Source organism: Lemur catta, chromosome 23 (assembly GCF_020740605.2).
Source record: "Lemur catta isolate mLemCat1 chromosome 23, mLemCat1.pri, whole genome shotgun sequence".
NCBI classification, from domain to species: domain Eukaryota; kingdom Metazoa; phylum Chordata; class Mammalia; order Primates; family Lemuridae; genus Lemur; species Lemur catta.
Genome location: NC_059150.1, coordinates 19,989,145 through 20,002,166, shown reverse-complemented (window position 1 = coordinate 20,002,166; position 13,022 = coordinate 19,989,145). Strand labels below are relative to the sequence as shown.

Here is a 13,022-nt window from a genome sequence, read left to right as displayed (position 1 = left end):
TACTGTACAGTAGCTCTACTGGGAGGCTATGGGGTAAGAGGCACTCTCATCCTTTCCTAGTGGGAATGCAAAATAGCGCACAGCACCACAGAAGTGTTTGGCAACGTCTAGCAAAACTGAAAACGTGTTTATCCTTCGACCTGGCAATCCCACTTCTAAGAATCTATTAATATCTTAAAGATAAACTGGCAAGAATATGAACATAAATATTCACAAGGTTGTTCACTGCAGCACTGTTCATTCAGCTGTCCATCTAGTTAATGAATCAGCTCAGGATTTATGTTTGATTTGCAAATAAACCCCCATCGACAAAAATAAACCATTCCCTAGTAGAATGTAAGAGCAAAAGACTAGAAACAACCATATATCCAAACGAATAATTTTGGTATATTTACACAGTAGAGTTTCTGTAGTTATTCATATAAAATGCAATGAGATATCTCCTATCTATGATCCAGAGTGATCTCTGAAATGTACTGCTAAATGCAAAAAGCAAGATGCAGAACTACAGTATACAACCTTCCTTTAAGAGGGAAGAAATAAAGATAAGTTTGCTTATGTTAAACAGAAATAATATGTAAATATGTACATTATATTTACATGTGATGTATATGTATATGCTATATATACATTTGCATACACAAAAGCATATTCACATGTATGTGAATGTATATATCTGAGTAGACAGATATGCACACATGTATATTTTTCTAACTGTCTGCTGAAAAGGCCTAAAACCAAAGACTAGCTCAAAGGCAGTGAGAACCCTTAACACTCCAACTGTGGTCTCTAAATACTGTTTACCACTACAAAGATCTGGGACAGGAAAAGTACAAGATAAATCTGAAATATCTCATTAAACCAGAAAGTAAAGAAGTTACAAAACTACTGTAGTCTCTCATCAAAAGGATTCAGAAGCCAATTTAAAATGTCTCCCATTGGACAAAGATATTCATAATTTGAGCTTCAAAATAAAAGACTGCAAGGGATTATAACACATAAATTGTATTAAAATCCACAAGTCCATAACGATACTTAAAAAAAAAAATCCTCATTGGTCTCCTTTGGAGGATACTAGAAAATCAATGCATTATTCTGAACATCGGTCTAAATAGAGGGAAGAAAGACAAGCATTAATTTTCCTACATAAACTATATCTCGGGGTGACCAAATAGTTGATGCAGTTAAGATCTTCTTGAGAGAAAAACTCCAGTTAGCAAATGTAAATGCATGACAGAGTATCACCATTTTACAGCCCTTACTGAAATCATAATCCCCATCACTGGTTTTTGAAGGGCCTGGGGAAACTTTATAATGCAAACAGCAGGCTGACAACACCTAAATCCATTGATCAGTCTTAAGGTCACAAAAGAATAAATAAGAAGGCACTGTGTGCCTCCTGATGTGACATCATAGGAAGTGCCTAACGCTTCCTATGATGTCCTCTTGCTAAAATACCTAAGCAAGCTTTCAGTCTAGCTCAAACTATCAGTCTACAGAAATTATAGGAAACAGAGGAACACAGTAATGAACACCAAGAAAGAAGAAGACCAGCAAACCGCAGAATGCAAGGAATCCCATAGAACAAATCCCTGTTTCCTCGACAAATAAACTACTAGGGAAGAATAAAGAAAAGGGGAAAAATAGAGAAAGGAAACCTATAAACAAGGCAAATGCATCTCTCAGGTGTGGAAACTGTTTGGATCCTGAATGTAACAAAGTAATCATTTCTAAAAAATTATGAGATGATCAAGGCAATTTGCTCTCTGAACATTTAATATTAATGAATTCTTGTTAAACTGTAGGTATGATCATGATATTATGGTCATGTTTATAGAAAAGAGTCCTTATCTTCTAGAAATATGTATGATGTCCTGCATAATGATGATTCAGTCAAGGATGGACAGTATATACAACAGGGATCTCGTAAGATTATACTGGAGCTGCCCTATACAGGTGCACGATTTTTTGTCTTTTATACCGTATTTTTACTGTACCTTTTCTATGCTTAGATATGTTTAGATACACAAATACCATTGTGTTACAACTGCCCAGAGTACTCAGTACATAAAATGCTATACAGGTTTATAGCCTAGGAGCAATAGGTCACACCATATAGCCTAGGCATGTAGTAGGCTACACCATCTAGGTTTGTATAAGTGCACTCTATGATGTGTGCACAACGAGGAAATCATCTAATGACACTTTTTTTTTTTTTTTGAGACAGAGTCTCACTGTCAGCCAAGCTAGAGTGCCATGGCGTCAGCCTAGCTCACAGCAACCTCAAACTCCTGGGCTCAAGCAATCCTCCTGCCTCAGCCTCCCGAGTAGCTGGGACTACAGGAATGTGCCACCATGCCCGGCTAATTTTTTCTATGTATATCTTTAGCTGTCCATATAATTTCTTTCTATGTTTAGTAGAGACGGGGTCTCGCTCTTGCTCAGGCTGGTCTCAAACTCCTGAGCTCAAACAATCCACCCACCTCAGCCTCCCAGAGTGCTAGGATTACAGGCGTGAGCCACCTCGCCCAGCCCTAATGACACATTTCTAAGAGAATACCCTGTCGTTAAGGGACAGGACACATGTCTATGTCATCTAGTATGTACAGAGGAGATTATAGAACGTCTGCGATTTGTTTCAAAAAGCAGCAGTGCATGAGGGGAAAGGAGCGGGTCATTGGGAGGGGAAACAGACTTGGCCATGAGTTGATGATGAAAAGCCTGGCCTGGCTTTAGAGGGGGAGAGCCCGGATTCCAGTTTCAGCACCATCACTTATTTGCTACAAGACTTTGGTCAAGGTCCCAAACATGCTGAGCCTCAGTTCCTCCCTATCTATAAAGCAGAAGTAATAGTTGTAGGTTCCTCATAGACTTGTTGCAAACATTAAAGAAATAATGCATGTGACATACTCAACACAGAGTAACATATCTGGGCAGAGCGTAGTCACTCAATATATGTTTTATTAATATTATTACTACTGTCAATTATTGCCATTGTTTTCAAGATCACGAAGCTAGAGTTAGGAGGTGGTAGAACTGGGACAGAATCTGCTGAATCCAAAGCCCATATTCTTCCCACTATATTAGGACACTCCCCCCACCTACTTCTGCCTTGAGTCTCTCAGTGGAGACTGAGAAAAGCAACAATCATACTCTGCAATAAGCTTCCCTATTTATACTACAAACCTTTAATGACATTGCTTCTCAGCCTCCACTTCTGGAAATCAGACAATTAGCCATCCGTTGTAACTTAATGTGTCCTCACTGTTAATGGCTATTCATCTGGTGAAATGTAAATGCCTATGTGTTTTTATCCCCTTATAAATCAATATGCACACTCATAAATTCACAGTGATTAAACATTGTGCTGTTTCATCATTCTCCCAAAACATGACTCCAAATTTTTTGCTACATTGGGTGCTGGCATAAATTATATAAGGCTAAACTCGGGTTCTGAACATACAAAACTAACAAAGCGATAAAACATTAAACTTTGCATGCAGCATAAGCTAACAGTATAATATTACAATGCTAAGTAGCCATATAGAGTTTTATAACAGTGAGGAAACAGGCTGATAGCTTCCCATACGGTAAATATTCCCACCTGTATTTAATAAGACATTACAAATCCTGAGAAAATCTCTTCAGTATTATTTTACTTCTTCATGCAACAATTCTGATCACATGCCAGTGCTCGACACTCCCTCTTTCCTTTCTGACAGACCCCATGCTTGCCTGGTTTTCCTGCCTCTTCCAGTCTCTTTCATCATCTTTTTCCAGCACACCTCTGAAAGGGTGGAGTTCCCCAGAACTCACTGTTCCATTTTCTTCTTCTACATACTTTCCCTGGACAACCTCATGATGAAACACAATAGCTTCAACTACCACATTTACAAACACTCTCATTCATTGATTCATTCATCCATTCAACAAATATGTGCTGGGCCCCTGTTGTATGGTAGGTGTTCTTTCGAAACAAGGGATCTAAACAGAATAGTCTCACCCTCATTGACCTTACAGTTGGCAGTTGGTATTAACACTAATGAAAGAATCTCAAAAATGAATGTGCAATTATTATACTGGCAAGTGCATGCAGGCGAGGAGGTGCATGGTGCAGTAAGAGGGCAGAACAGAGAGATTTGACCTCATCATGGAAATTAGGGAACGATTCCCCGAGAAAATGATGACTGAGCTGAGATCATACTCACAATGCTATCCCAAACCTCTCTTCTGAACTCCAGACCAGAATTTCAATTACCTGTTAGCTATCTCCACCTAAGAGAATATATACACCTAAAACTCAACATATTTCAAACTGAGTTACCTGTCTTTTCCCCCAATGTCTGGATTCCCCATCTCAGTGAGGAGAATCCATCCAGAAATTTTGCAAGTATCCTTTACTCTACCCCTTTCATCATGCTCCATGTCCAATTATTACTGAGTCCTACCAATTCTGCTTCCCAAATCCTTTTCCTCTCTGTCCCCTTTCTCATCGTTCAGGCATTAGCTCAGCTCCCAGCATCTCCTACCAAGCTGGTACTAGAGTTCACTTGCTCTACTTATCTCTGTCCCCTCCAGTCTCTCACCTACACTCATAAAAGAATCAACTATTGTGCAAATTTTGTCTCTTCCCTCTTTACAATCTGTGAATACCTCCCGTTGCTTATAATTTGGGCAAAAATCCAAACTCTTAGCATAACCTAAAAGGCTTCTTATAGTTCATCAGCCTCATCTCTGATGGTTCTCCATCACACGTGGAAAGTCCAGTCACATCAACTCATAGCCAGTGGCTCCACGTCATTGCGTGGCTCCCACCTGAAATGCCCTACTTCATCTTCCATCGTCCCCAAGCCCCTCTATCCCCAAATACCAGTCTGTGAACTGGTCTACGCGTCCATGGCAAAATGAGAATAATTAAAAGTTAGTGAACCAGTGTTAGTCCCCCCAATATTTTTGGCAATGTAAGGAGTACCCTAAGGGACTCCTGTGTAGCTTTCAAGTGTTATTCCAAATACTTCTCTCTCTGTGAAACCTTCTATGGCTTCTCAGTGTTGAGGTGCTATCATTTATTGTCCAAACTGGGACCCTTCTGAGAGTAAAGGGGATGCTATTGCTAAGCATGTTGGACAGTGGGAATAAGCCAGGACTGCCCCAGGGAAAATGTGATGCACCGTCTGCCGCTACTAGCCAGAGCTGAGCGCCTTCTTATCTCAACGCCAAAGCACCTTTGTCTCTCCACCACATATCATGTGTTCGCATGTCAATTTCCCTGTTTGTCTGAGAACTCCACAAAGGTAGGGCCAGGCCTTTATAGCTCTCTATCTCCAGCATCTCTCCAGTGCCAGGCACTGAGAGGACACAAAGTGTCATCAACAAAAGTAAATGTTCAATAAATTACCGGAGTGAATAATAAAGAGTAGGTGCCTTAACCTTGGCCAACAAGAGAATTGAAAAATTCCCATTATCTTTTCTCATTCTGACTATACTTCCTCATTTGGTTAAAGAGAGTTTTAAATGGGAGCAAGGTCTTCATAGAGAGAAATTCCAAGCCTCAGATCAATCACCTGCTGTCAATCAACCAATAGCTACTTACTCAGCACAAGCTACTCTGAAAGCCCAGTGGGCATGATATGAGGGCTTACATTTGGCTGGGGACAAAAAAATACACGAATGAAAACAAAACTAATAAGGAAATAAACTAAGTCTCATAGCGTTGCAGGAGTTCATGGAGGGTAAGGGAGAAATCACTGCTATGGCAGCAAAAGGGATCCTTGGAGGGGGTGGCATGTGAACAGAGACTTGAGAAATGGCTTGGATCTCAAGAGCAACAGCAGAAGGGAAGAGGAATATGCCAAGGCAAGGTGGGGGTGGATGTTGGGGAGACCATGGAGGTTAAGCATAAGATTTGTTTGGGAAGTTGTATCTAGATTGTCATAGATTCCTGGCACACAAACCAGAACATCTGAATTTTCAGCAAACACTAAGGAACTCAGAGACGTTCCTGGATTCTCACTTCCTTCATCAAAATAGTATCTGCCTGAAACATATAATGAGATGTATGATTCTTGTTCCTTTATAACTTATTAATTATAAGAACTGCTACAAAATTATCTTCGGAAAATTGCTTTTGGCAGAACTTTCAGATAGAACTGCTAAAGAAGTCGCTGCTTGGCATGTATTAACTATCTGTGTCTTTGAAAAGTTCTCTGCAAATCACAGCCTGGTGGCCTGCAGCACCTCCTTACTTGACACCTGTCCTTTCAAGTGTCTCATGAAAAAAACTGTGGTGTTAATATTGGGGCTCTACAATAATGTATGCAACCATGTATATACCTCCTTGTCAACCTTGGGGTTCAGGGAGAAGATTTTAGGAGCTGCTGTGACATACACCGTACCTCCCGGGTTGGTGAGAATACCTTCCTTACCATGTACCCCTGTGATGACGCATGTGGAAAATGACCCCATGCCACACTTCGATGGAAACTATCAACTTCTCATGCCCCTTTCCCTACCCAGTTCAGGTGGGGAAAACCATAGGTTATCAAGTGAAGTGGAAGATATTCTAACACACAGTTTAACAATGAACTGAAACTACTGTCATATCCACTGCACTCAAATAAAATAGAAATACATCAAAGAAAGAGAATTCTTACTTTAAAACCATCATCTCCCTGCTCTGCTTTAATGCAGCTTCTTCGAAAAGCCCTAAAGCACTCAGGATATTGCATAACTAGTGCTGAATCTACTTTTGAAGAGCAGGTTTCTAAAAAGACCAATCCAAATTTGTATGTAATGAGTCAATGGGATATGTTTTTCCAGTAGTAGTCCTCAATTTACTACTGTTTTTCCCACTGACCCTATTCATAGCGCCAACACAGGCTACAAACTTACAGGGGAAACCAACAATGTGAGGTGTTAGCTAAAGAATCTTTGCTTGGCATAAATGTGTCCCATGAGCTTATAAAATTTTCATGGAAAGCAGTAAAAACTACAACAAATGAGAAAAAATTTTTGTTCAAGTTACAGTAATATTTATTTAACCAACATTTACTTAACCAAAGGACAAAAAAAGGTAATGAAGATGAAATTATATAAACCATTTTACTTTTGTGATTAGCAAGTAATAAAGTGGCGTGTAATAAAGCCTTTCATTGGTGCTATTACGAAAATTTCCAAAATGCTTTTCAAGATCTGTTCTCCAAATCTTTAAAAATAACAATAACCATCAAGATTTTTCCTTTATCTGTTATCCAAAGGAGGATATAATAGCTAAGTGAAGTGAAGAAGCAAAGTACTTCACTATTATCAAATGGCTTAAGGGCCTTAAAAAGTCAACAATATAACATAATGGAATCAAAAATGAAAACAAAGGCAGAAAGATCTCTCAACTTGAGGGTGCTCTAGTTCCATTTGTCTACAAGGTATGAAGCATGTGGACGTGGATTCACGAATGCTATAAACACATCTGCTGAGATGGCGGGAGCCTGGGAAACAGGCAGAGGCAGGTATGTGCTGGAAGATCTGAAGGCTTGATGGGGAGAAGTGGGTGGTAGGAATGATGAAGGCATGTGGGGCCACTTAGGACAGAAGAGGGGCCCTAAGGGCAGAAGGGCGTTGCTGGGCTGGAAGCAGGAAGTTTATGTTGGGCATATGGGTGGGAGGAGTCAGAGAGAAAGTGGATCTGGAGCTCCCCTACGGTTAAGTACTTGGAAACCTCATTCAGACACACAGAGGTGAAGTCTTTCGACAAAAGTTAAGATAGTGGATAAGAAGCAGGAGAGCCCATGGATAAGCATCAGCGGGGCAGAAAAACATGAAGACGCTTCAGAAAGAATAGGAAGGTGAAGGGATATTTGGCAAAGGTGGATGAAGAGGGAAAAGCCAGCCCAAGGGAGAGAACAGGTTTGGGGAAGAGCCACAGGAGGCCGGGAGCCTGAGTGAGCTCCGTACACCAGCAGGTTGCAACTTTCCTTTTTAAAAGTTATTTTAGAGGGAGCAGTAGTGAGTCTAATAAATCAAGAGGTGGGGCTTGTTGAGCTTCTCCAGGACCTGTCCACCACCCCTTGGTCCAGGCACATTCTGGAGGGGGTCCCAGCTGTAGCCAAATGTCAAATGAGACAGGGTATGGGAAAGGACTTTGAAAATCGTAAGGCACACTATAAATATGAGGCACTGCCATTCACTGAGCCCCGCAGGCAAATAAGATGAAGACCACAGCTACAATCATAAGGGAAGGAACAGCCATCAAATAGAGAAATTACATGTATTCCAAATCAAGATGTCCCTAACTAGAAATTCTAGTCATTTGAGAGGACATCATGCTTGGTATGTTTACTTTCCTGTCAAATATGTTTCAACATTTAAAAATCCTACCTGAGGCACAATACGAAGCTCTTAACAAACTATCATACAGATTTATTAAAACTTAAATCTGCATCTAATGTATTTCTCCAAGGAGGTTTTGACACATTACAGATCTTCACTAATGAGGCAAATTCCATTCAATTCAATCACTCATCGAGTGACTTCCAAGTGCAAGGCACAGTGCTGGCTGCTATGGGGACTGCTGAAATGACCAGGACAGCCCGGTCTTCCAGTAGCTCGGTCAATTAATCTTCTCAGTTTCCATTTCAGATTGGAGAAGTTGCGTCTCCTTTCACAAGTGTGCAGAGAAAGCAATCTTTACATTAGGTGACTAGCCTACAACCTGGGAAATACAATTTCCAGCAACATAGTTAATAAAAAGGTAAAGGAACTTCTTAACTCCTGGTGCCTGCAGACACTGTCATGCTTATCCTAGTCCAGTTTACGTCCAACCACTCTTGTCATAATTGCGTAACCACAGCATGTCATGTTGTTTCTTGTTGCAGCTATAACTTACAAAATTAAACTTTAGAACTGAGATAGTCAAGCGAAATAACTGCCTACTTAAAAAATATATATCTATATAATTTATATGCCACTTCAGATAAGCTCTTGAATTATGATCTCTTAAAGTCAAAACTGTCACCATTTTTTAAAATATAGTTTCACTGTCGCAATTCTTCCTGCACACAAACCCTAATCCTGTTTTGATAGGTTTCTAAGCAGTACTTTATACCGGTCTATTACAATCTGCCTTTCACATTTATCGAGAACTTAATTAAGCACAACTTTTATTTCCCCATGCTATGGGACTTTTAAAATTGAGGCTTAAAGAAGAACAGGACATGCATGAAATGGCCAAAAATGCACGTACTTGTTGGCTAAAAACATATTAATAAAATAAAAATATCTTTACAGAGTAATGCTGGGGGGAAAAAGGTCAGTGAGACATCTGAATACCATGTACATTGTATTGGGTCCTCCCACCTGCATTTTATCATGTAATCCTCCCATCATCTGGGGAGCAAGCCTGCACTGTATCCATTTCCAAAATAGTTTTTTTAAGAGATGTATATTTTCATGAAACTAAGACTGATCCATCCAATATCTCAGTGAACTCCTATTTATGAGATATATAAATTGATTTACATAGTATGTTCCTAAAAGTTGGAGGCAAATCAACTTTTATATATGAATTATTTTCCCGTAAACTTGCATTGCAAGATCAGACCTGCCATACCTTCACTTCCGAAGGATAATCAGCACAGTGCTGCTCAGAGGCCTTACTGGAGTGCTACAGTCTGTCCAGGCGAACACACTATCCCTAAAACCTCTCTGATGAGTCTGGATTTCATCCTACCCATGAGGAGTCCAGAATTAAATCGTTTAAACCACCTAAAACAAGCAGGACCCACACTCTGAGATGTCGGCAAAACAGCAAGAGGGAAAGTACACACATGATACACAAAGCAAATCCCCCCTTATATTTGGTTCTAAGAAGCTGGAGAAAAACAAAGTATCATAAGCCAGTGAGGTTTAACCAACTTCTCTGTTAACTGGCATTCTCCTTGTACAGTCTTCCTCCAGAATTATTATCATGTTATCTCCTTAGGGCCACCCTACAACTAGAGCTGGAAGAAAACTTGGAAGGACACAGAACCCCATGACCTGTGTACTGAAGTGTGTAAGCCACAAAAGGTGCCCTGTATGGCTACGAGTTATACTGATGAGTTCAAATGAAGCTGGCGATACTTATCACACATAGCAACCTTCTCTGAACATGTCCCCTGCCCTCTCCTGCTCTACTGGGTGGTGCCATGACAATCCCCACCCCCAGCCTTCGGTTCTCCTTCTTTGACAAAAAATATCTGATAGAAAAGGGCCACTTAGGGCCTGGGGCAAGCCACTCAGGATGCAGCACTCAGAGCTTGCCAGGTCACAAATCCAACACAGTGCTGAGGCCCTATCAACCTGCAAATGACACTCATAATGGCACAAACCACCTTCCTCTTTGGTAAGGCTTTTGAGTCAGTCATAGCAAATAGTACTTATACCCTGTGATTCTCCAGGAAGCTCAAAGCACTTCAGACAGTGGCCTGTTAATTCCCAGAAATCCAAGTTAAATGATAAGGTGAGATGGGGCAGGGAAAGGATAAATGATGAGCAAAGAAAATTGTCAGTTCTCTCAACTCAGAGTAAAACTGAGTCAGCAGAGGCTCAGCTGGAAAATAGAACCTCCGGGTCCTTCCAGGATGAACTTTTAACACTGGAGGACGTGAGAACTCTCTACCACTCAAGGCCATTTTTCTTGGGAAATATGCCCCAATTGAGATAACGCTGGACAAGAAAAGCACCCCACCCCTCCTGAGGCAGCCACTCATCCAAGGGCTGAGTGTGCTTGTTTTTGCTGCTTTCCCCAGCGGCCCTGTAACAGGGCTGTTCTCTGAGCCAGGTTTGCAGAGCAGAAAACATTAAGGAACAGTATATTTCAAGGATGCATTTGTGATCTGATCTGTGAAGTGCTAGTCCCAGCATCGGTTTAATACCTATAAATACACTCAGTTGTCCTATCACTGTCACTTCCTACCTTATAAGTAGGAAAACAAAAATAGGTGATCAAGTCCAAATTAATTTCCATGTCTGACAACTGCATTTCCAAACAGCCAACACAGAACATGTTCTACTGATCCTACAACCCAGTTCTACATGTAGGAAAATGGGGAGAAGAACCCCCAATTCAACATCTTGGCCTTAAAAGACCCTTCAGAAACATCACCTTCTGCCGACAGCAGAGATAAATAAAGCAGCCCCAGGTCCACTCCACCCATGTTTGTGTCTGTGCTGGTACATCCCAGTTCTACCAAACTGAAAGGTTATTCTAATTAGGTAGAAGCTGAGCGCATCCCCTTGAATAGGGAGGTGTTCATTACATCTGTCTGTGTAATGATCTTGTCATTTCCCCAAATGGTCTGTACGGTCTCCTACAAAAAAAAAAAAAAAAAAGAAACTACTACATGGAATCTATGGTGTGTCAGCCCCTCTCCCAACATCTGAGTCAGAGTACGTGTGTCCGTACTGAGGTTCTGGGCGGCCAGGGTGTATCACTTTCAGAGTCGCTCCAATAACTGAACTTATGGCTGTCTTCCAGTCACGCACAGCACAAGCGCTATCTATTTTAAAACAATTTTCCTAACCCACAGACGATGGGAGACATCTCATAGGTCTTCAACTTCCTATTGGAAACAGATCACTTCTCTCTCAATCTGTGCTTCCCATCTCAGAATGAATGCGGGTTTGTGTGTGTGTATTTTTATCTCTGACCAAGCAACTCTTGGAGCCAAGAAAGCCACCCCAAATTTTACCAACGTGCACGAGCCATCAGAGCTTTAGAAGAGAAATGAATGGGTGATGAGAGCCCTTAAGCCCAGGACTCCTCTCACACAAACAGTAAGTGAAAGAGAGAGAAAAAAAAAAAACAACAACCCTCCGTAGAGGGAGGGGGCAGGGCGGATGACAGGGGAAGGACATTAACCAGCAGACCAAAGGCAGCCGCGGCGGCAGCGCTTCGCGAACTGCCTGCAGAGGGGAGTGAAATCCGTTCCGTGTACAATAACCGAGCACCCCTCCGGCTGCCTCGTAGGGACACGAATACACCGAGGTGGGCAAACAGATGCAGTGAAACGAGCCACCCCCAAAAGGTCAAAACTTCAGAAATCCCCGGGATCACACCACCCACACAAACACAGCAATCAGTCGGAGCGGGAGAGGGGACTTGGGACTTAGCGAAGGATTCTAAACGTTGGTTTTCTCTTCCTAGCTCTGGCTTGCAAAGTACGGCGGCTACACGCGGAGCGAGAGGGGAGCAGGAAGGCTGCGGGCGGCGGGGGTGCGGGTGGGAAGGGAGGGGTGTCTCACGCCAGCCACCCAGGCCTCGGTGTGACGAAAGTCGTCAGCGGCCCCAACCGCACCCCAATCCCGCCACCCCGGCCAGCGACGACCCCCGCAGTCCCCCACCCCAGCTTCCGTCCCCTGCTGCAGCCTCGCCGGCCCCGCACCCGCAGCAGCCCCGGCCCGGGCCCCGCGCCGGCAGCGCCGCGACCGCGGCTCCCGTCCCTTCCGCGCGGCGGAAACCCCGCAGGCCTCCCTCCCTGCCCACCCGGGGACGCCGGGGGCGCCGAGCCGGGGCGGGCTGCGCCGCCAACGCCCCCCGCCCCGGAGCCGGCGCTGGCTCCCGCTTACCTCGGGCGCTCGCGGGGGGGCCGAAGGTGGCAAGCCTCCCGCCCCCCGCCCCTTTGCTCCTCGCCTTTTTGCTTCCTCCCTCCTGCTCCCCACAGTGCGTCCGGGGCTCCCCCTCCGCCCCGCCGCTCGGAGTAGGAGCCGAGGGGCCCGGAGCCGGGCCGCGTGCGGGCGTGCGGGAGGCGGCGGCGCGCGGCCAGCTCTCCGGTCACCGAGCGCGGCGCGCGGCTCCCAACTAAAGTGTGGAAGGAGCGGCGGCCGCGGCACGGATCGTCCCCCCGGGAGTGGGCAGGGAGCGAGCGGGAGCCGGCGGGGAGCGACCGAGGGAGGGGACTGGGCGGAGGGAGCGAGGGAGGGGACCTCCTCGCCCAGTCGCTCACACGAGGGGCGGGGGCAGCAGACACTCCCCCACCGCGGGCCCT

General features: G+C 43.7%; 1 protein-coding gene across 1 annotated transcript in view; it reads right to left on the bottom strand.

Annotated features, from left to right (window-relative positions):
- C23H1orf21 (chromosome 23 C1orf21 homolog) overlaps positions 1-12,913 on the bottom strand; it is a 220,601-nt gene extending 207,688 nt beyond the window's left edge. Inside the window, exon 1 of the mRNA XM_045536396.1 lies at positions 12,604-12,913. The gene's annotated coding sequence lies outside the window, so the exon portion shown is untranslated. The remainder of the gene's footprint in view (positions 1-12,603) is intronic.
- Positions 12,914-13,022: the final 109 nt, after the last annotated feature.